General features: G+C 46.3%; 2 long non-coding RNA genes and 1 pseudogene across 3 annotated transcripts; 2 read left to right on the forward strand and 1 right to left on the reverse strand.

The window, feature by feature from the left end:
- Positions 1-350: 350 nt before the first annotated feature.
- Positions 351-2,242, forward strand: LOC102912725 (vomeronasal type-1 receptor 4-like; annotated as a pseudogene).
- Positions 2,243-6,542: 4,300 nt separating this feature from the next.
- On the forward strand, positions 6,543-19,067 carry LOC121829692 (uncharacterized). The gene is made up of 3 exons (XR_013051514.1): positions 6,543-10,362; positions 17,047-17,246; positions 17,325-19,067. It is a non-coding gene; the product is annotated as an uncharacterized LOC121829692 (long non-coding RNA).
- LOC143273425 (uncharacterized) lies at positions 12,555-19,077 on the reverse strand. 2 transcript variants are annotated; one of them, XR_013051513.1, is made up of 3 exons: positions 18,937-19,077; positions 15,465-15,773; positions 12,555-15,058 (listed from the first exon to the last, which is right to left on the reverse strand). It is a non-coding gene; the product is annotated as an uncharacterized LOC143273425 (long non-coding RNA). The 2 variants fall into 2 exon arrangements; XR_013051512.1 differs by having other exon boundaries at positions 12,555-15,164.
- Positions 19,078-20,576: the final 1,499 nt, after the last annotated feature.

The raw sequence follows: 20,576 nt of genomic DNA on the forward strand, positions 1-20,576 counted from the left end.
GTTCATGGAGGTAAGATCTTCAATCCCTCAGCTGTGCCATGGAGAGTTTCACTAAAGCAGAAGTCTCTCCCTTTGACTAAGTCAGGGAGCAGTTGAGAGGCTCTGTGATCCTCAGGACCTCTGCTCTCCTTCTGGCCCTACAAGGCTGGTCCCGGACTCCAGAAAGACCAAAGGAGACTAGTTCCTAGAGATACAGAAATGGAACAGAAAAGCTAAGGCATTGCTATCCATCCTTAGGCTTGAGGATCATGACAGAGCTCTGGCTGGGTCTTTGCCTAAAGTGACCTTTTTAAAATGAATCAGTAAGATAAATAAGATTTTCAGAGGTCTGTCAAACCCTGAAGACAATCATGATACGCTCCTGTAACATCAACACTAGAGAGACTGAGACAAGGTAATTGTTCTTCAAGGATATTCTGGTTTACATACAGAGACTCTTTCTCAAAAATTACAAGACAAAAGAAAGGAATCCCCAGCAAAGCAAGCATTAAATAACCAGAAAAGTGTTAATATTTTTTATCATGACTTGGGGTGAATTGATAGCAGGGACTTTGACAGATCTTAATCTCTTCATATTTATTCTAAATACATCAGTGAATGCTGATGTGTTTGTTACTAATGTCTGGAGCATATTTCATTATGTTCAGATATTTAGGATGGTATTGTGATTTATAGGATGCAGTACTACAGGAGATCACACCTTTGTCAGAGGCATTAGTTGAAAGGCAATAACTGGCATTTCTAAAGCCATGAGGCCACCTGGACACAAAGGTAGCAACAAGCTTAGGTTGATGAAGGTCACAGGTGAGACCATCGGGACACAGAGTTTAACAGGAAGGAACAAAGGGAACAGAGGCATTCCAAGTACTCAGAACACACAAACCCGTAAAACATCCAGATTCTTCTTATTGTCGAAAAGGTGCTCAAAGCTTACCATAAGTCCCTGAGAAATGAGAAGGGAGGAGCCCCTGAACATGAAGAATAACATCCTGCTGAGATCTAAGGTTCTGGAATCAGCTCAGACTGATGCAGAACAAAGCAGCCTGCCTGATACACAGGTTGGAGAAGAATCAGGAGAAGCAGCTGCAAAGCAAACTGACAAACTGCTGCTCACAAGGCCCCACAGAGGCAAATGCACCGTGAACTCTGAGATGGGGGGGTCCCCGCTCACAACTGTATACCCCAACTACTACGCTGTTTGTAGCTGATATGGAAGACCCATAACTCAGAAATTGCACGCATCTCGTGGTAGCACATAAAACTTAATTAATCTCCTTCTCCCATCCACCTCAGCAGCAGCATCTTGTCCATAGCTGTCCCATGCTCCCTTAGGTGCTCTGAATTCATTCCCTGGGTCACAGCCCTCTGCCACACACTCTCTTGGGAAGCACCAAGGGTTCCTCTAGACTCCTAGTGAGTTATATGTTCAGTTGGTGGAGAGGCCCTGAGAAGAAACCCATACACCTTATTCTCATCCACTTGGCTTTTACAAACATCATAATCCTCCTTGCTAAAGGATTGCCAAATACAATGGCAGCTTTTGGTTTGAGAAACTTCCTAGATGACATAGGCTGTAAGATCGTCATTTACCTTCAGAGGGTGGCCCGTGGCCTCTCCATCTGCACCAGCAGTCTCCTCACTGTGGTCCAGGCCATCATCATCAGTCCCAGAGCATCTGGGTGGAGGAGGCTCAGACCTAAGTCTGCATGGCACATCCTTCCATTCTTTTCATTCTTTTGGATACTCAATGCTTTAATAAGTATGAACCTAATCCACTCCATCACAAGTATAAACCTGAATATGTCACAGCTTGAAAATGGTGACAACCATTGTTATTTTATGCTAGAAAGTCAGAAAACAAAGTGGATTGTTCTCCCTCTCATGGTCCTGAGAGATGCAGTGTTTCAGGGGGCCATGGGAGGGGCCAGTGGCTACATGGTATCTCTTCTCCACAAGCACCACCAGCAGGTCCTCTACCTTCAGAAGGCCAAGCTTCTCTACAGAACTCCCCCTGAGCTGAGAGCTGCCCAGAGTGTCCTCCTTCTGATGCTCTGTTTTGTTTTCTTCTACTGGACTGACTGTGCTTTTTCTCTAGTTTTAAGTTTCTATTTAGTGGATAATTCCTTGATTATAAATATTCAAGAATTTATGACCCTTGGTTATGCAACTTTTAGCCCTCTTGTGCTGATTCACAGGGATGAACTTCTGCCTGAGTGTTGGCATGCTCAGTGGGAGAAACTGAGAAAATGTCTCTCTCGTGTAGCTGTTCAGTGAGTGTGAAAGAGCTCTCGGTTCTGCAGTATTGTGGGGAATTCAAAATCCCACAAAGCAGTTCAAGCATGTGTACATTCTCAGAAATCTTCCTGGTGATTCACTGCCTTGAGCTGAGAGAGAGATCTTAGCAAATTACAGTGATAAATGAAAGCTCATTCTCTGTATTTCCACCTTTTTGAAAGGATTTTATTTTTTCTACTTGTCTATATTTGTATTCATTTATTGTGTATGAATAGTTTGCATGAATTTATGTCTGTGTAGCAAATGCCTGCCTGGAGCCTGCAGCTGCTGGAAGAGACCATCAAATGCCCTGTGACTGACTGGGGTTAAACAGATGGCTCTGAAACAAAATTTGCCTGCTAGAAACCGAGCCCAGCTGGTCTTCTAGAGCACCCCTAACTAACTCCCGAGCCCGGCTGGTCTTCTAGAGCGCCCCTAACTCCCGAGCCCAGCTGGTCTTCTAGAGCACCCCTAACTAACTCCCGAGCCCGGCTGGTCTTCTAGAGCACCCCTAACTCCCGAGCCCGGCTGGTCTTCTAGAGCACCCCTAACTCCTGAGCTCTCTCACCAGCACCTTAATTAGGGTTTGTAGGATTCACACTACTACTACCGTGGCCGGGAGCATTCAGGTGAATTTGGTAAATTTTATCAAAATTCATAGTGATTTAATCATGTTAGTCCAAGAAATCTGTTTTCTTGTACCTGACACTGTGCTTGCTAGGTGGTAACCACGAGGCTCTTTTGGGATATTTCCAAGTGTCTGTGACTATGCATCCATAGAGAAGATGTTATAGAATTGTGGAAGAAGGACGTGCACTCTGCATTCAGTTCATAGAAGCCCCACGCCCCAGTCACAGACATTAAACGCCCTGAAGCATTTCATTGGTGGTCTGTTCATGAAGGTTCTCTGCAGGAATAAAGACGGCAGATGTGGGATAAACTAGAAAACAAATACTCAGTGAAGTTTCCTGTTATATCGTCTGCAGTTTCTGTGTTGATGAAAAGGTATGGATCTGCCTTTTTGCAATGAACAAGTCACAGGACTGAAGCCGACTGAGGCTGGCTCGCAGCTGTTCTTTGTTAATGCCCTGGTGCGCTCCACGACACTATCCAGCCGTTTGTCATCAAAGAGCTGCAAAAGGATCTGAGTCTACATTTGTTTAGAAGAAGGATTCTCTGCTTGATTTCCCAAATTGGATCCACACAATAAGATATTGACATGGTTCTAAGACTCTGATGGACACATTCTGAAAAATACTTAGTGATACATCATTGAACATGACATTGTTGAATTATTTGATGAAGGTTTATGTCTCACTTTTTAAAAACTTATCTGTCATGTCTGACTAGAACCCCTGCAAACATTTGGGTGCATCATGGATCTTTACAATGATGAATATGGATTTATTTTTTGCTTGGTTGCACTGTATACACAAAACTTTTAAGTGATCTATATTGCACTGTGTTGTAGCTTATTAAATACATTATTTTTTGTAATATAAAGATTTATTTTATGTATGTGTCTATATGAGTTTATACCACATTTTTACAGGTGCCCACACAGGACAGGAAAGGACATTGAGTCCCTGGAAGCTAGAGCAGTTATGAGTTTTATGATGTAGATGTTGAGGAACCGGGATCTTCCACAAAAGGAACAGGTCTCTTAACCATCCCTCCAGCTCCTTGTCTTTCTCACATAAATGTAACTTGTTTGTACTTATCATCTATTGCTCAACTTAGTCTCACAGCTCTTTTGTGAAAGTCTTTTTCTAAGTAATTGATATAAATGACCAGCCAAATCAAACACTTTCTAAATCAGCCTGTGTAATTTAACTCAAAAAGAAGCGATGTAAGAATATGATAGAAAGATATATTTAATCTGAATCAGGAAGAGATTATTCAACATTAAAAATATATATGGGGGCTTTAAAATAATTTTAAAAATTTTAAAAATAAGATAGACAAGAGACATGTAATTGTCGACACAGCGTGACCATGGATGGCCTGGACTTCAGTGGCACAAAGTTTCTCTATTCAACTTCTCTCTAAAAGTCAGAGTATGTTCAGAAACAATAAAACAAAATCTTGATCAGAGCACAAATTAAAATTTTTATACATGATGAAAATTCTAACTAAGTAGAGGACAGTGAAGGCACCTGAACATGGGATTCAGTTATGCCCTTCAGGTAAATCACACGAGATCTGACAGATGGATTAGTATAAACAATGTCACCATTTCCTTCTGCTGGATGTACTGCTCGTCACTAGCATGGACCTGTGGGACAGTATGCTAAATGAAATAGGTCAGCTGAATGTAGACAAACACCACGAGATTTTACTAATAAGTGGAACCTAAATACAGAAGAGAACAGAGGCTTCAGTGTGTGGTGTGCAGCCTACAGCCCTCAGAAACTACCTGCATATGATTTGGGGTTTTGTTGTTGTTGTTGTTGTTTTAATTTTGTTTTTTATTATTTAAAACAATTCTCCAGGAGGCAGAGGCAGGTGGATCTCTATGAGTTTGAGGCCAGACTGGTCTACAGAGTGAGTTCCAGGACAGTGAGGGCTGCACAGAGAAACCCTGTCTCAAAAAAACAAACAAATTAAAAAAAAAAAAAAAAAAAAAAGTTGTCAAATTTAACTATACTTTGATCGCATCCCTGCACTCCTCCAAATCCTGCAGAACCTCTCCTCTCCCCTGTGCTAATCTCACAGACAGTGAGGAGAAATCATAACCAAATCATAGCCAGCTTTACTCGTGAACACCGCAGAGCCAAATCGGCAACTGTGTCCCCCTAAGGCAGGCTTCATAAGACCACCCCCAATTTTCCATACCTCTTTTTTAGGGCAAAACCTCAAGGTGGAGGATCTTTTCCAGCCAGTGTGGTTATAGAAGAGAGACCAAGCAGTTAAGAGTTTATAAAGCCGTTAAGGAAATCTTGGAATGTTGGTTACAGAACATTTCATGGTTATGAGGTGGGGCACAGCCCAGCTCTGAAACTTAAGTTCTACAGTTAACAGAAGCTTAGCTACAGACTTAAAATGGTGTCCCAGAAACAAAATGGAGTAGGGCGGGTGCCTCACCTAACCACCAAACTTCAGTTCTTTCTCAAAAACAAACCAAAAACCCAGTACAACAACAAAACCCCCAAAACACAACACACACACACACACAAAAAAAAAAAAACTATAACCAAATAAAACCAATAAACACACACACACACACACACACACACACACACACACACACACACACACACACACCACTATGGAGTTCATCATTTTGTTGGTCAACCACTCCTGAACATGAAGCCAGCCCTGGATTGGCTGTTATCCCACCTGTCACTCCACTGAAGAAAACCAATCCTTCCTCTCCCAGCAGGTACAACAGCAGCAGTTCAGCTGTTTACCCTCAGCCTCATGGCTAGGCCCTCATTCATTCATTTATTTCCTTTTTAAACATAATAAAATAAAATATAGTAAGACAAAACAAGAACCATCACATCAAAGTTAGATGAGACAAACCAACAGAAGGAAATGAGTCGAATAGAAGGCACAAAAGAGTCAGAGACCCACTTGTTTGCACTTTCAGGAATCCCACACTATAAATGCAGAGGACCTGATGCAGACCTGTGCAGACCTGTGCAGGCCTGCGCAGGCCAGTGCAGGCCAGTGCAGGCCTGTGCAGGCCAGTGCAGGCCAGTGCAGACCTGTGCAGGCCTGTGCAGGCCTGTGCAGACCTGTGCAGACCTGTGCATGCTGCCTCAGCCTCTGTGAGTCCATGTGAGCTTTGATGTAGATCATGTTGATTTAGAAGGCTTTGTTTCCTTGGTGTCCTGTCCCCTCTGGCTCTTACATTCATTCTGCCTCCTGTGTACTCCCCAAGCCAATATGCAGCTAGGGCAGGAAGAAGTGGAGACTAGAATCTCAGGGGAAGGTGTGAAAACAACCACAACCCCACCCCCCACCCCCCCCCACCCCGACACTGTAAGTGGCTCATTACCAGTACCCCAGGGCAAGCTGCCACTATATAATCCACTTACTTCACTGCTGTGACTTAGCCGAAGTTACTCTGTGGGACACACAGTCGCTGCTTCATGGTGGCCAACGGCCATGCACCAGCTGCTTTCATTCAACCTGACACAAGCCAGAGCTAACTGAAAGGCAAAACCTAAATTGAGAAAATGCCTCCATAAGATCCTGCTGTAGGGTATTTGGGTTTTTTGTTTGTTTGTTTGTTTGTTTGTTTGTTTGTTTGTTTTCTGGGTGGTGTCACCCTTGGGCAGATGGCCCTGGGTTCTATACAAAAGCAGGCTCAGCCTCCATGATGACCAAGCCAGTAAGCAGCATCCCTCCACGGCCTCTGCATCAGCTCCTGCCTCCAGGTTCCTGTCCCTTTTGAGTTCCTCTCCTGGCTTCCTTCAGTGATGAATAGCAATGTGGAAGTGTAAGCCAAATAAATCCTTTCCTCCCCAACTTGCTTTGTTTGTGGTGTTTCATCCCAGCAATAGAAACCCTAACTAAGACAGGACATGTCACTCCTGAAGGAAAGAGACCCACCACAAAACTCCATTACTCCTCTGGTTCATACATTCTCTCCACTCCTTCTTCAAAATGCTCTCTTAATAATCTTCAGATGCTGAATCCCAAGCCCAATTCACGGTCACTTCAAGGGTATCACAGTAGATCTCAGAGTTCTTCATTCTTTTATTTATGGCACAAGAGTTTTTAGCCTCTTTTTTGTGCAAAGTATATCACTTAGTAATGCTCATTGATTCACATCTGAAAAATAGGGTGAACAGTGACCTGGAGCCTCCTCCTAGACCAGGACAGTGGCCAAGAGGCTCCACCCAGGACAGGACCAGTGACCAGAAGCCTCCTCCCAGGCCAGCCAAGCACTGCTCTCACTTCTGGATTAGGGATGCTCCTCTCACCTGTGTGTTAGCCCTGTGCCCACAGTTGTTTACAGTACTTGGCATGGAAAGGCCCTCCTAGGTGGGACAGCATGCGACAGAGAGAAGCATCCCGAAGGCAGATGAGTTGTACAGGTTCCCTTCAAGCTGAATATGAGGCTCTTGGCTTTTTGAAGTGGGGTGGTGAGCCAATCAAGATTTTGAGTCCCATTTGTAGTTTAGTGTTCAAGGAATAAAAGTACCAAATACACCAATGACCTTGAAGTGCCTGTGGTATAGATACAGCAAGGTGACTCTCATCTGTTCAGATCCCTGGCTGGAACTTAGTCAGAAGACACAATCCTCTGTAATCTCCATAACAGTTCTGTGCCGGAGTTTAAAGAAGGACCCGAGGAGGAAGAGGCAGTGACCACCTATTCTGTGACTCAGAAGAGGGTCCCTGAGCTGGGTCATACCTTGGCACTGTGGGCAGAGGAGGACGGGTCTGGAGAAACTTGACTGCTGGGATAACTTCTGAGCCAAGCGAACGTAATAGCTAAGGAGGAATAAGGAAAGCTGCACTTCAGAGGCCGACTGCAGCTTCCTGACATGTGATGATGACAACGGATGTCTGTGCGGTGCTTCCTTCGAGCTGAGAACCACAGGAATCCTGAAAGTGCAAATACGACCTGGGACTCCTTCCCCTGAATCCCCCAGCCCTGCAGTTCACTGGGGTATACTAAGTGATTTCTTTAAAAGGAAACAATCTCAACTCTGATACCAGAAATACTGGGGACCAGTCTACGGGCTGTTTCCTCACAAATGCTGAAGCGTCTCTGTCCCCATGTTCGGCACGAGACAGCCCTGGGGTGGGTCTCCCCTGAGGTTTCATTTTGTGTCTCTAAAAAGCTTAGACAAATGGAAGTACTTTTTCAAAGTGTCAAGAAAAACCATGAAAGCCAGGCCTGATGGCTCACACCTTTAATGCCAGCACTCGGGAAACAGAGGCAGGCAGATTTCTTAGTTCAAACCCAACCTGGTTTACAAAGGGAATTCCAGGACAGCCAGGGATACATAGAAAAACACTGTCCCAGGGGAAAAAAAGAAGAAGAAGAAAAGGAAAGAAAAATAAAAACTCTTTTATCACTCCAGTTCCACATGTTAATATTATGGCACCACCAGGAAGATTACTTTCACAAATTTGTTCATGAAATGTTTTCCAATATTCTCAACACTGGCCATCATTTCTTTTGACTTTTTCTGTTAACTCTCTAATGGTGTTTTGCTTTGGAAGCAAGGTGTTCTTTTCTATACCCATCTTTAACGTTTTCCTGTTTGAACTCACAATACCATGCACACACGTAAGTCAACTTCATTATTTAGAAGCCTGTCCCATTAGAGGGCAATATTAATAATTACGACAAACCACCTCATTGTTGGATTTGCCAGGCTGTGGGCTAATATAAAGGGAAGTAATTGATTTTAGTCTTACCCTAGAAGGATGCAGCAGGGAGCAAAATTCCGCCATATGTATGGACAAAATCAAACCTAAGGTGAGTGATTGCTCCTGTAATGATGCTACTTTACCTGTAAAACCAGAGCTCATTCCACTACAGCAAGCCCTGAATACTCCAACACAGCTGAAGGAAACGACATTAAAACCACCTTTATGAAGATGATAGAGGTCCTTAAAGAGGACATGAATAAATCCCTTAAAGAAATCAAGGAAGACAATAAAAAAATGGAGAAAATCAATAAATCCCTTAAAGAATGTCAAGAAGCCAAGAAAAAACAAATGGTTGAAGGAAATGAATGAAACTATCCAAGACCTAAAAATGGAAATAGAAGCAATAAAGAAAACACAAACTGTGGAAATTCTAGAAATGGGAAATCTAGGTAAGTGAACAGGAACTACAGATACAAACATCACCAACAGAATACAAGAGATAGAAGAGAGAATCTGAATGCATGTCCGGTGTGCACCAGTACCGTGGTCTAGCAAACACTGGATGTTCCGTGTAGGCTGTGTGATGAGTGACTGGAAGTATGTTGTGGATGCTCCAGTGGTGCAATCAGTTAGCTGGAAGTATGTGTACAACCACATGTGTGCACTCACTGGAGCGCTGTTCTCAAATTCGAGATAGAACCTTCTGAACAAGCCCCCTCCTCCCTTTCGTGATGGTCTTTAACCAGGTTTAGAATTGGCCAGCTTTGTTGCTTAGCAATTTCAGAATCCAGCAACAACTAACAATTATGATGGACCTCGGCCTCTCCCTGCCTTGCACTCAAACTTGGGGAAAAATACAGTAGAATTATGATAGCAGCTTTGGCTTCACTATTTTTTCCAGTGTAAATGAAGAGTCACGTGGTGGAATAGGAAGATAGAATCTGTCTTCAAACTTCGTGGAAATCTAGTTTGGCAAAGTGGAAGCACAGGTCCTTCGGAGATGTCAGAAAGAAGAGAAGGTTATCTAGTTGCAGCCCAGCCTCTCTGAGCTAGCAGGTTTTCACCCCAGCCTTTGAATCTTGAGTCTTATTTGTACGTAGAATGATAGAGCTATAGCTAAAGCTACCTTTAACCAAAGTGACAGAGCCAGTACTTGGGGGAACAGAACTCCCTCCAGGCTATGGCCTGAGCATCCAGGCCGCTGCTAAAGAAACAGGCTGGTAACTGTAGAGTTGCAATTGCTGGCTGAAATATCAGTAAATTAAGGCACAGCCACTGTACTGAAGTTAAAACAACAGCTTTGATAAAGAGAAGATGCCAAATTGTGAAGGATAAATCAATTATTATTGACATGCGGGCGCTCTGCGTGTTTCGTGAGGGATGAAGCAAACGGAACACGTTTCTGCTTCAAAAGCTCGTTTTGACCACAATATAGAAAGTAAAGAACAGGGGCGGAAAAGATACCGTTCAGAAAGTGATTACAATCACAAAATGGGACACTAGCGAGGACTGGCAGACTGGGGTATTTCTGACTGAGAACGTAACTAGACTGATCCAACCTTCAAACTCACAGCCTTCCTTGCTCTTCTGAAGGAACCGCACAGCCTGTCACTGAAGAACAGATATTGACTCACTGCCTTAAGTCAACTCGACTTCTCGTCAGTGCAGTATAAAGGTTTTCTGTAACATTTTTCTTGAGACTGTGATTTTTCCATCTACTGAGTAATGACAACCTCTCTACACCTTAAGGTAAGCTTCCTGAACCTCGGTTTGAGACACACAGATTTGTAGTAGTGTGAACCATAAGCAATCGAAAGATGTAGATTTTTATCACCTGCTGTTGTGTTTGTAAACAGTCAAATGCTGCTTTAAGAATTAATTGTAAGCAAACACTGCTAGCACTTTTAGCACTTAAAATTTTGATTTAAATATATCTTAATACTTTTCTTACTCTGGTGTTTTCAATATGCATTTTGTTAAGTTTTCATTTTTCTGTCACATAAATTAAAAAAATGGGACTCATACAAAAAATTTTAATTACAAGCTGAGCATGGTGGTGCTGGTGCTCGCCTTTAGTCCCAGCAGAGGCAGGTAATCTCTGTGAGTTCGAGGCCAGCTTGGTCTACAGAGCTCCAGGACAGCCAGGGCTACACAGAGAAACCCTGTCTCAGAAAAACCAATTATTATTATTATTATTATTATTATTATTATTATTATCATCATCATCATCATCATCATAATTAGGCGAGTAGGCTATGGATGTGATACCTCATACTTTAAGGTAAACTCCCCTGCTTTTGTATGTTGCACCGGAAAGCTTTTTAAAGAAACGTATTTTCATGAAGAAAAAACCATCAGCAAGTTATTCTTGTCAAGTCTTTACTACACCGGGACTGTGTTCCTCATATCTGTTAGGGAAGAGTTCCTAGTGAAGGCGATTTTCCCCCCAGGAACCGCGTTCTTAGTCTGAACTTCCACAATTTAACTCGGGCGGAACACTGGGAGCGGAGTTTACCACCACATCCTTCCACCTGGAGGACAGCTCCCTGGACTCGGCTGCTTTTCTACCTCCCTAACCTCTGGGTCGTTTATGGCCAAAGGGTTAAGGAGAGGAAAGGGGCATATAATTTCCCCTGGGAAGCCATTCCATTTAACCAAGCTTTTGTATTATTATTATTATTATTATTATTATTATTATTATTATTATTATTATCATTATCATTATTATTTTTATTTTATTTAAATAACTTTTTTCCATTTATTTTATATACGGACCACAGTTTCCCCTCCCAATCCCCTCATCCCCTTCCACTCCTCCAAATTTAGAAAGGGGCGGGCCTCCCATGGACTTGAGCAAAGCCTGGCATGCCAAATCGAGGCAGGACCGAGCTCCTCCCCTAGGCTGGGCCAGGTAATCCAGCAAGGGGAACAGGTTCCCAAAAGCCAGCTAAGGGCCAGGGACAGGTCCTGATCTCACTGCTAGGAGCTCTACAAAGAGACCACGCTACACAACTGTCACATGTAGAGGGCCTAGGTCGGTCCCATGGAGGCTCTCTGTTGGTCCAGAGTCCATGAGCTGTCTCTGTGGGTTCCCTGTCATGACCCCCCCTGGATCATACAATCTTCTTCCCTTTCTTCTGAAAGACTCCCGGAACTCAGCCCAGTGCTTGGCTGTAGATCCCTGCATCTGCTTCCATCAGTTACTGCATAGAGTATCTCTGTGACAATTAGGGTGGTCACCAATCTGATTACAGCGGATGGTCAGTTCAGACTCCCTCTCCACTAATGCTAGTAGTTCTAGCTGGGGTTATCCTTGTGGATTCCTGGGGGTTTCTCTGGTGCCAGGTTTCTCCCTAACCCTGAAAGCTTGTCTCCCCCTCCCCCAGGCCTAGGCACCCAGCCCGCCCAACCAGCTCCCTCAAGTTCCCATCCCTCCATCTCTCCCTCCCCTGTCCTCAGTTTACCCAGGAGATCTCTTCAATTTCCTTTCCCCAGGGAAATCCACGCATCCCTCTTTGGGTCCTCCTTGTTACCTGGTTCCTCAGGGGCTGGGGCTTGTAGGTTGGTTACCCTGTACTTTATCCCTAATATCCACTTATGAGCGAGCACTCTAACCTCATTCTGCCTGAACTAAAGGTATATACACCAGATATTGCTTTACTCTAGTGAGTAAAGAAATAAAATAAACAGGAAAATAAACAGGATTTTGCCATGTACCTGGGGCTGATCCTCTTGCCTCAATATCTCAAATGGTAGGCTGGCACAACTACTTCACACTTTATTCTCAAGTTCTAATGTATCACAACATTAAAAAGTATATTATTAGATTTACAGAAGCAGGAAAGAAGTCTGTTTTTAAACTTCCTGGAAATCTTGAATGTTGGACCCCAAAGTTTTTAGGGTCACAAGTGGGCTCCCCAAGAACCCAGACTCCAGTCCAGTTGATGCAACAGTCCCAAGGATTTTAATGAAGCTTCTGTACAGATGGGCTCCTCTGCTCCCAAGAGCAAGAGTCGCATCTTACTGCAGCCCCATAAGGGCTTTTAAAGGAAAAACCCACAAAACCCACAAGATTACAATTTCCATATAATGTCATTTCGATTGATTTATGTCTAGAAGCAAATTTCATAAAGTCATTGTCTGGTTCCAGAGTGATCACAGAGGGGGATACAGTTACATCAGCGTGCACATTTTTCTTGAAACCTAAAGAGGGGGTATCAGGGCGGGAGTGGAGTTCACATACAGGTCACAGTGGTCCTCCCTGGAACATTTGCAATTTTCCCAGTCACAGTTGAGCACACCTCTTTATAGAAATCTCTTTACATTGTTACATTGTTACCGGGGTGATTGAGTAGTGGCTGAGTCAGGTTGCCCTTGGAACTAGATTTTTAGTTTCTCATTTCCTGGTGCTTGAAGTTTCTCCTTTCCTGAGGCTTGGGGGTGTAAGCCTGAAGGGCTAGGGTCTTTCATTCCCCCATTTTCTTTTGGCAAATTTTAATCTTAAAATTTATTCAGTGACCTTTAAAGCTTGGTATTGTTGGGTTAGAACAAGGGACTGTACAATAGATAATCTTCCCCGTATAAATTGCAGTATCATTTTTAAAATGCATGGGCCAAAGGTTAAAAGCAGGAGTAAAATAACCAGGGGTCCCATGATCGCAGACAGCAGGGTTGTCACCCATGGGGACCTATTAAACCATCCTTCAAACCAGCCTTGTTGGGCTTCTCGATCTTTCTGTCTTTTATCCAATCTAGTTCGAAGCTTTCCCATGGAGTCCCTGACCACTCCTGAATTGTCTACATAAAAACAGCATTCTTCTCCTAAGGCAACACAGAGGCCACTCTCTTTTAGGAATAATAAATCCAATCCCCTTCTATTTTGGAGTACTACTTCTGACAGGGAGGTAAAAGACTGTGCTAACTTCGAAACCGATTGTTCCAATGCTCGGAGACCCTCGTCAACTGCAGCCTGGAGAGTTGAATAATGCTGTTTCTCCCGAATCAAGGCTGCTGTCCCAGTCCCAACCCCCACAGCGACTCCAAACCCCAGTAGAGCTGCTAGAGTTAGAGTCACATGTTCACGTTTAAAGTGAGTGGGGTGGCTGGAATAAGAATTTTCAAGAGTGCCTGCCGGGTGGAAGTATATTCTGGGGATGATCTGCACCATGGCACAGAAGCATCCCCCTCTTTCTATCCTTTTAAGGACTTCAATGGTTACACGAGGAGTCAGCCCAGTGGTGCAGGCCCACCATGAGTCTTTAGGTGGGACAATGTATGGTCCTTGTATTTTGGAAGTTGGGATGGTCTTATTACAGAGGCTCGCTTGCGGTCCTGTAGGCTGCCCAATACAAAGGCCTACCGTTCTGTTAACTTCAGTTAGGGTTAGTTTAGGGATTGCGTTCCAGTGACAAGTGGAAGCCTCAACGATGGTGTAATTCCCAACAATGGCAATTCCCTCATAATAAGGGGGTGCTGCCCTAGGCATAGGTCAGCTAGGCTAGGCTTGGTTTGGTTGATGATCTCAAAAGCTCCCTCTATTAGGTTAAGCATTCTCTTTCCCATGCCCTGGCTCAGGGTAGATCTGGGAGTCGACCCCATGGGTCTGTGGGGTGTCTCTTGTTCTGCTAATATCTTATTCGGCCCCAAGACTTGTGGAGGGATTGAAGGCATGAATTGATGGGAAAGAGTGATGAGGACTCCCCAATCATATTCCGTGGGGTTGTAATGCCGTAACCCCCAGGTTCCTGGCACATTGGAGGGGTCTGTATAATTAAATTTCAGTCGGAGATTTTTACCCCGGCCTGGATAGCAAATTCGCCCACAATCTTTCCATTCAATTGAAAGGGGGTCATTACCTTGCTTTGTGCCCCATCTTCCTGCTACTCTACCGAAAGACGATGTCTCGCAACCCCATTTATCACAGTAGAATTGCTGTGGGGAGTTTACATCCCGAGCGGCAGGTGTTTTTGTTCCCAGGACAAACATACCAATCACCAGTCCAATGAATCTTTTCACCTAGAGTTTCGAGGATCTTTTTGAGGTCTACTTCCATTTCATTTGGACATCCAACTCCGTATGGGCTGATGAAAGATTTAGTAGCCAGAACAACATCAGTACCCGCAACAGTTAGGGTCCAGATAGTTGTTCCTGGTATATGGGGGTTGTTTATAGACAGTGTCCCAGTCATCTCCATTATGAAGATCAGTGTCAGGCACGCACAATTTTGAGCTTTAGAGGGTTTTGAGTTTGCTGAAGCTTCCATCTCGGGGTCGTAGGGTCCTCGTTGACCTCAGCAGGTGCCAACTTGATGTGGGAGGCGTGGATCCAAGCAGCAATCCCGTCAACCTTGACAGCTGTTGGGGTGGTCAGCAATATGGTGTAAGGTCCCTTCCAGCGAGGTTCCAGGGTCTTAGTCTGATGTCTGCAAACGTAGACAGTCTCCAATCTGGAAAGGATGAGGCACACTAGGTGGTTTGGACTGATACACAGCTGCTAGCGGTTTCCAGACTTGGTTCTAGATGAGCTGTAGGGCCCTTAGGTGCGCCTGGAGACTGGGGGATGTAGCAAAGGAATCTATGTCAGGTCCCAATAAGTCTGCTATTGGGGGAGGGCCCCCATAGAGGATTTCATAGGGGGTTAATCCAAAGAAAGCAGGCAGGGGTGTTCCAAACCCGGAAAAAGGCCATGGGGAGGAGTTTGACCCAGTCTCTAGTGCCATTCTCTATCGCTAATTTAGTGAGGGTCTCTCTGGGGGTTCTATTGGTAGGTTCTACCTGTTCTGAACTTTGGGGTCGATAAGCACAATGTAATTTCCACCTCAGCCCCAAAATTCTGGCCACCAACTGACTTACCTGGGAAACGAAGGCAGGGCCATTATCTGACCCTATTACCTTGGGCAGGCCAAAACAGGGAAAAATCTCTTCTAAGATCTTCTTGACCACCACCTGTACCGTTTCTTTCTTTGTCGTGAAAGCTTCCACCCATAACGAAAACGTGTCAATAAAGACTAAGAGATATTTAGCTCCATATCGTCCTGGGCGGGTCTCAGTGAAGTCCACCTCCCAGTTTGTTCCTGGGCAGGATCCTCGAACTCTGACTCCTTCTGGCAATGTCCGACGACTGGCATTTACCTTGGCGCAAGGCACACAGGATCCCGTAACCTGCTTAATCAGGGAGCTTAGGTTAGGTATGAAATAAAACTGTTCTTCCCTATGTAGTAGCTCTCTGAGCTTTTTGTGTCCTAGGTGGGTCAGGCGGTGGAGGTCAGTCACTAGCATGCTAGCCATCTTTTGGGGTAGGACTGTTTTGTCCTGAAGTCTCCAAGCTCCTTCTTGTTTATCATATTGCACCCCTCTCTGTTGAACAATGTCCAGATCTCTATCTGAGTATTTATATCCTGGGGTTTGGGGCTGCTCTCTAGGCTCTTTTAGGGTGAGTATCTGTTCACCTAGAGCAGCGGCCTTGGCTCTTTCATCGGCCATTCTGTTTCCCCGGGCTACCGGGTCATCTCCTTTCTGGCGTCCTGGTCAATGTGTAATACTCAGTCTCTTGGGCAGATGAAGGGCTTCTAAGAGATCCAAGATCTCTTGCTTGTTTTTAATGTCCTTTCCCACAGATGTTAGTAATCCTCTCCTGCGATCTATCTCCCCATGGACATGCGCAGTAGCAAACGCATACCAGTGGTCAGTATAAATATTAGCTGCCTTACCTCTAGCTGCCTTCAGGGCCTGTGTGAGGGCCACTAGTTCAGGCCGCTGGGCCGAGGTCCCAGGGGTTAGAGCCCTTGCCCAGATCACGGTGGTGCCATCCACCACGGCTGCACCTGCCCTCGGTTCTCCCTGATGCAGGAAGCTACTCCTGTGAGCTACTCTGTGAACCAAGTGAAGTCTACGGTCTCGGAAGTGGCTGATCTGTCAGATCTTCTCGAGTGCCGTGAGTCTCGGCCAACACTAGGTGGCAGTCGTGCGCCATCGCAGTTTCTGCTCCTCTCTCAGGGAGCAGAGGGGCTGGGTTGAGGGAAGCGAGGGTCCCAAAACGGATCCATCCGCTCAGGGTTCAGCAATGTAGCCTGGTAGTGGGTGACTCTCGCATTTGAGAGCCACCGGTCAGGGGGCTGTCGGATCCCTGTCTCTATAGCATGTGGGGCCAGGTTGTCCCAGTGTGATCTTATCAGAGTCCTTGACCAGGGTTGCTACCGCGGCTATCATGCGGAGGCAAGGAGGCCATCCTGACGCTACATTATCCAGTTTCTTGGAAAAGTAGGCTACCTGTCTTTTCCAGGGGCCCAGTTGTTGGGTTAGGACTCCTTTTGCTATACCTCCTCGTTTATCTGCATATGGCTTTTTCATGTCCGGGGGGCGGGGGCCCAACGCGGGGGCTGACAATAAAGCCTTCTCGATGTTATCAAAGGCTTGTTGTTCCTTCTCTCCCCAGGTGAAGGGAGCATTGGCCTTTGTGAGGGGGTATAACGGGGCTGCCATTTCTGCGAACCCCGGTATCCAGAGGCGGCAGAGGCCTGCACTCCCTAGGAACTCTCTCAGCTTCTTAGCACTATAGGGCGGAGGTATGAGAGCCACGGCCTGTTTGCGTCCCTCGGTCAGCCATCTCCGGCCCCCTCGTAGAAGATACCCCAAGTAAGTCACTTCTCGCTGGCAGATTTGGGCCTTTTAGGCTGAGGCCCGATATCCCAGCTCTCTCTGTCTTTTTAACAGGGCCCCGGTACCTCGAAGGCATCCTTGTTCCGTCTCAGCTGCCAGGAGCAGGTCATCTACATATTGGAGGAGGGTCACATCTGGGTGGTTAACTCAAGGTCCTCCAGGTCCTGGTATGTAGAGCCTCATCGAACAAGGTGGGGGAATTTTTAAATCCCTGCAGTAGCCTGGTTTAGGTACTGTCCCGAGTACCCAGACTCTGGACCTTTCCATTCAAAGGCAAAAAGATTCTGGCTCTGAGGGCTCGATCTCAAACAGAAAAAGGCATCTTTTAAATCAAGTACGGTGTACCCAGATACGTCCTGGAGGCAGGGTGCTGAGCAAATTGTAAGAGTTAGGTACAGTAGGATGAATATCTTCCATCCTTTTGTTTACCTCTCTCAGGTCCTGGACCTGCCTATAGTCATTTGTACCAGGTTTCTTGACCGGCAGCAAGGGAGGATTCCATGCTGATTGACAGGGCTTCAAAATGCCCAATTGTAAGAGTCTCTGGATATGAAGTCTTATCCCTTCCTTCGCCTCCTTGGTCATAGGATATTGGCGGATGGACAAGGGGGTGGTGGTAGACTTTAGAGTTATCATGCTGGGTGGCCAGTCCCATGCCTGCTGTTTCTGCCCATGCCAAGGAGTAATTGGTGAGCCATTTGGGGTCTATTCGGAGGGGTTTTGGAGGAGCTTCATGAAGCCGGTGCTCATCCTCCAATCTCAGGGTCAGTACCTGGAGGGGCTGACCCTTTGGGTTTATAACAGAGACCCCCTTTTCTTGAAAATGAATTTGGGCTCCTACCTTGGAGAGGAGATCTCTTCCCAATAATGGGTATGGACAGTCTGGTACCAGCAAGAATGAATGAGTAACTTTTCCCGTGGGTAAGTGGACGTCTCTCTCTGAAGTCTATTTATATAGCCTTCCTCCGGTGGCTCCCTGGACCCATGATGTTTTGGTACTCAAGGGCCCTTTGGTCTGGGTAAGGACCGAATGCTGGGCCCCTGTGTCAACCAGGAATGTCACTGGTTGGCCTCCCATTTTAAGAGTTCCCCGGGGCTCAGGGGGAGGCTCCTGGCCCTGACTCACCTAATCTTCTTCCAAGGACAGCAACCGGACAGGCTTGCGCGCTTTTGTCTTCTGGGTAAGGACTGGACAATCCCTGGCCCAGTGTCCCTTTTCTTTACAGTAGGCACATTGGTCCTGTTCCAGCGGCAGCTTCCTTCTGTTTCCCAGGTTCCTGTTCTGCCTAGGCCTATTCTGCCCTGTCCCTGAGACTACGGTGGCCAGGATTCTAGATAATTCTTTATTTCTCTTTTTGTCTCTGAAGTCCTCTCTCTGTTCCTGTTCTCTGCGTAACCTCTCTTCTTTTTCCTCTGGCGTCTCCCTTTTGTTATAAATCTTTTCAGCTTCCTTCACTAGGTCTGGCAAGGTATATCCCTGGGGCCCTTCCAGCCGCTGTAGCTTAGTGCGGATGTCGGGGCCGATTGTCCAATAAAGGACATTATAACCTAGGCCTGCCTGTCCGGCGCCACGGGGTTGAAGGGAGTGTACATGCGGTATCCCTCCATCAGTCTTTCTAGGAACCCTGCCGGAGTTTCCTCTGTCCCTTGTACTATAGCACAGTACCTTAGCCAAATTGGTGGCGCGTCTACCTGCCCCTTGGAGACGTCGTTCGCTACCACCAGGGGTGTTGAAATCCCAGTCGGGGCGCGTCAGGGGGAAGGCTTCCTCGATCTCATTTGGCAGCGAGTGGGCCTGCCATCGTCCCCCGGCACGTTCTTACGAGCCTCTAGGGCGACACGCTGTCTCTCTTCGGTGTGAGGAGGGCCGGTAATAATGGGTTACAATCTTCCCAGGTGGGGGCGTGGGTGAGGAGAATGGACTCTATTAGACCAGTTAAAACTTGGGGGTTCTGGGAGAAGGACGGATTATAGAGATCCGAGGCGGAGAACGGCCAGTATTGTGTTTGTCCACCTACCGAGCGAAGGGGAAGGACTTGTGACGTCCCCCTGTCCGTGTCTGCGTCCCCCGCCTTCTCCCGGCAGGAGCGGAGACGGCTGCTGGGGGTCGGGGGAGATCCCGGCGAGGAGAGTGCTTGCTCTCTGCCCGGAGAGTTCGCCCCCACAACCCTCTTTGAGGACTGACTCCCTTTCTCGTGTTGGCGGATCAGCGTAAGGGGGGGAGGCTGATTCCATCTGAGCAGATCCTCCTGGTCCCCTAGTAAGATCCGGGGTTTCTTTTCTTTAGATTCTTTACGCTGGATTTCCTTAAGGGGGTAAAGGGAGGAAGTAGGAGAGCTGGGAAACGGTTGGGGAACAGCCGGGGCTGAGGGCTGCAGAGCTAAGGGTATAAGTGGAGTTTGAAAAGGGAGAGGGGGAGGTCTGGGTCCCAGCGTACTGGGGCAGGCGAAGCCGTGAGAAACGGCTTCACCCAGACAGGTGGATCTCTAGCTAAACTCTCCCAGACCGAAATATAAGGCACTTGATCCGGGTGTCCATGTGGTCCTTGGTCAAAGATCTGAGCCTTCACCTGTGAAATGATGTCAGTGTTAAAAGTCCCATCCCTCGGCCAGCCGACCCCAAAGGCCGGCCATTCCTAGGAACAGGTGATCCATTTCTTTTTCTTGACGTCCAGAGAGGCATTGTGAGCCCGAGCGAGGACATCCTTCCAGTTATCTAAAGTCAAACTTAGGGGGGTAGTTAGTTGTTGCCCCATGGAGAGGAAATTAAAGAGCAGAAACAGACAAAGACACAATCCGCGCGGTGGTTGATTTGGCTCCACAAGCAAAAACACAAATTCAAATGGAAGTGGCCACGAACAGCCTCGCTCCCCCAAGGAAGGAGAGACTCTTCTCCTTCTTCAGATCACTCCGGAGGAGAGTGGGGACCCAGGAACTCTTGAGCACGTCTGCTCTCCCACACACGTCCCAGACACAAGTCCTGCACACTTCTGTCAGCACCGAATACAAATGCCAAATCAACCAAAGGACAAGACATAATAACATAAAATGTAGATCGAGCTCGTGTTTACCTCCAATTGTCAGAGTGGGGTCGGGGGGCACCCCAATCTCGGTGGAACCTCCGATTGTTGGACCCCAAAGTTTTCAGGGTCACAAGTGGGCTCCCCAAGAACCCAGACTCCAGTCCAGTTGATGCAACAGTCCCGAGGATTTTAATGAAGCTTCTATATAGAAGGGCTTCTCTGTTCCCAAGAGCAAGAGCCGCATCTTACTGCAGCCCCATAAGGGCTTTTAAAGGAAAAACCCA

Source organism: Peromyscus maniculatus, chromosome 5, assembly GCF_049852395.1.
Source record: "Peromyscus maniculatus bairdii isolate BWxNUB_F1_BW_parent chromosome 5, HU_Pman_BW_mat_3.1, whole genome shotgun sequence".
Taxonomy (NCBI): Eukaryota; Metazoa; Chordata; class Mammalia; order Rodentia; family Cricetidae; genus Peromyscus; species Peromyscus maniculatus.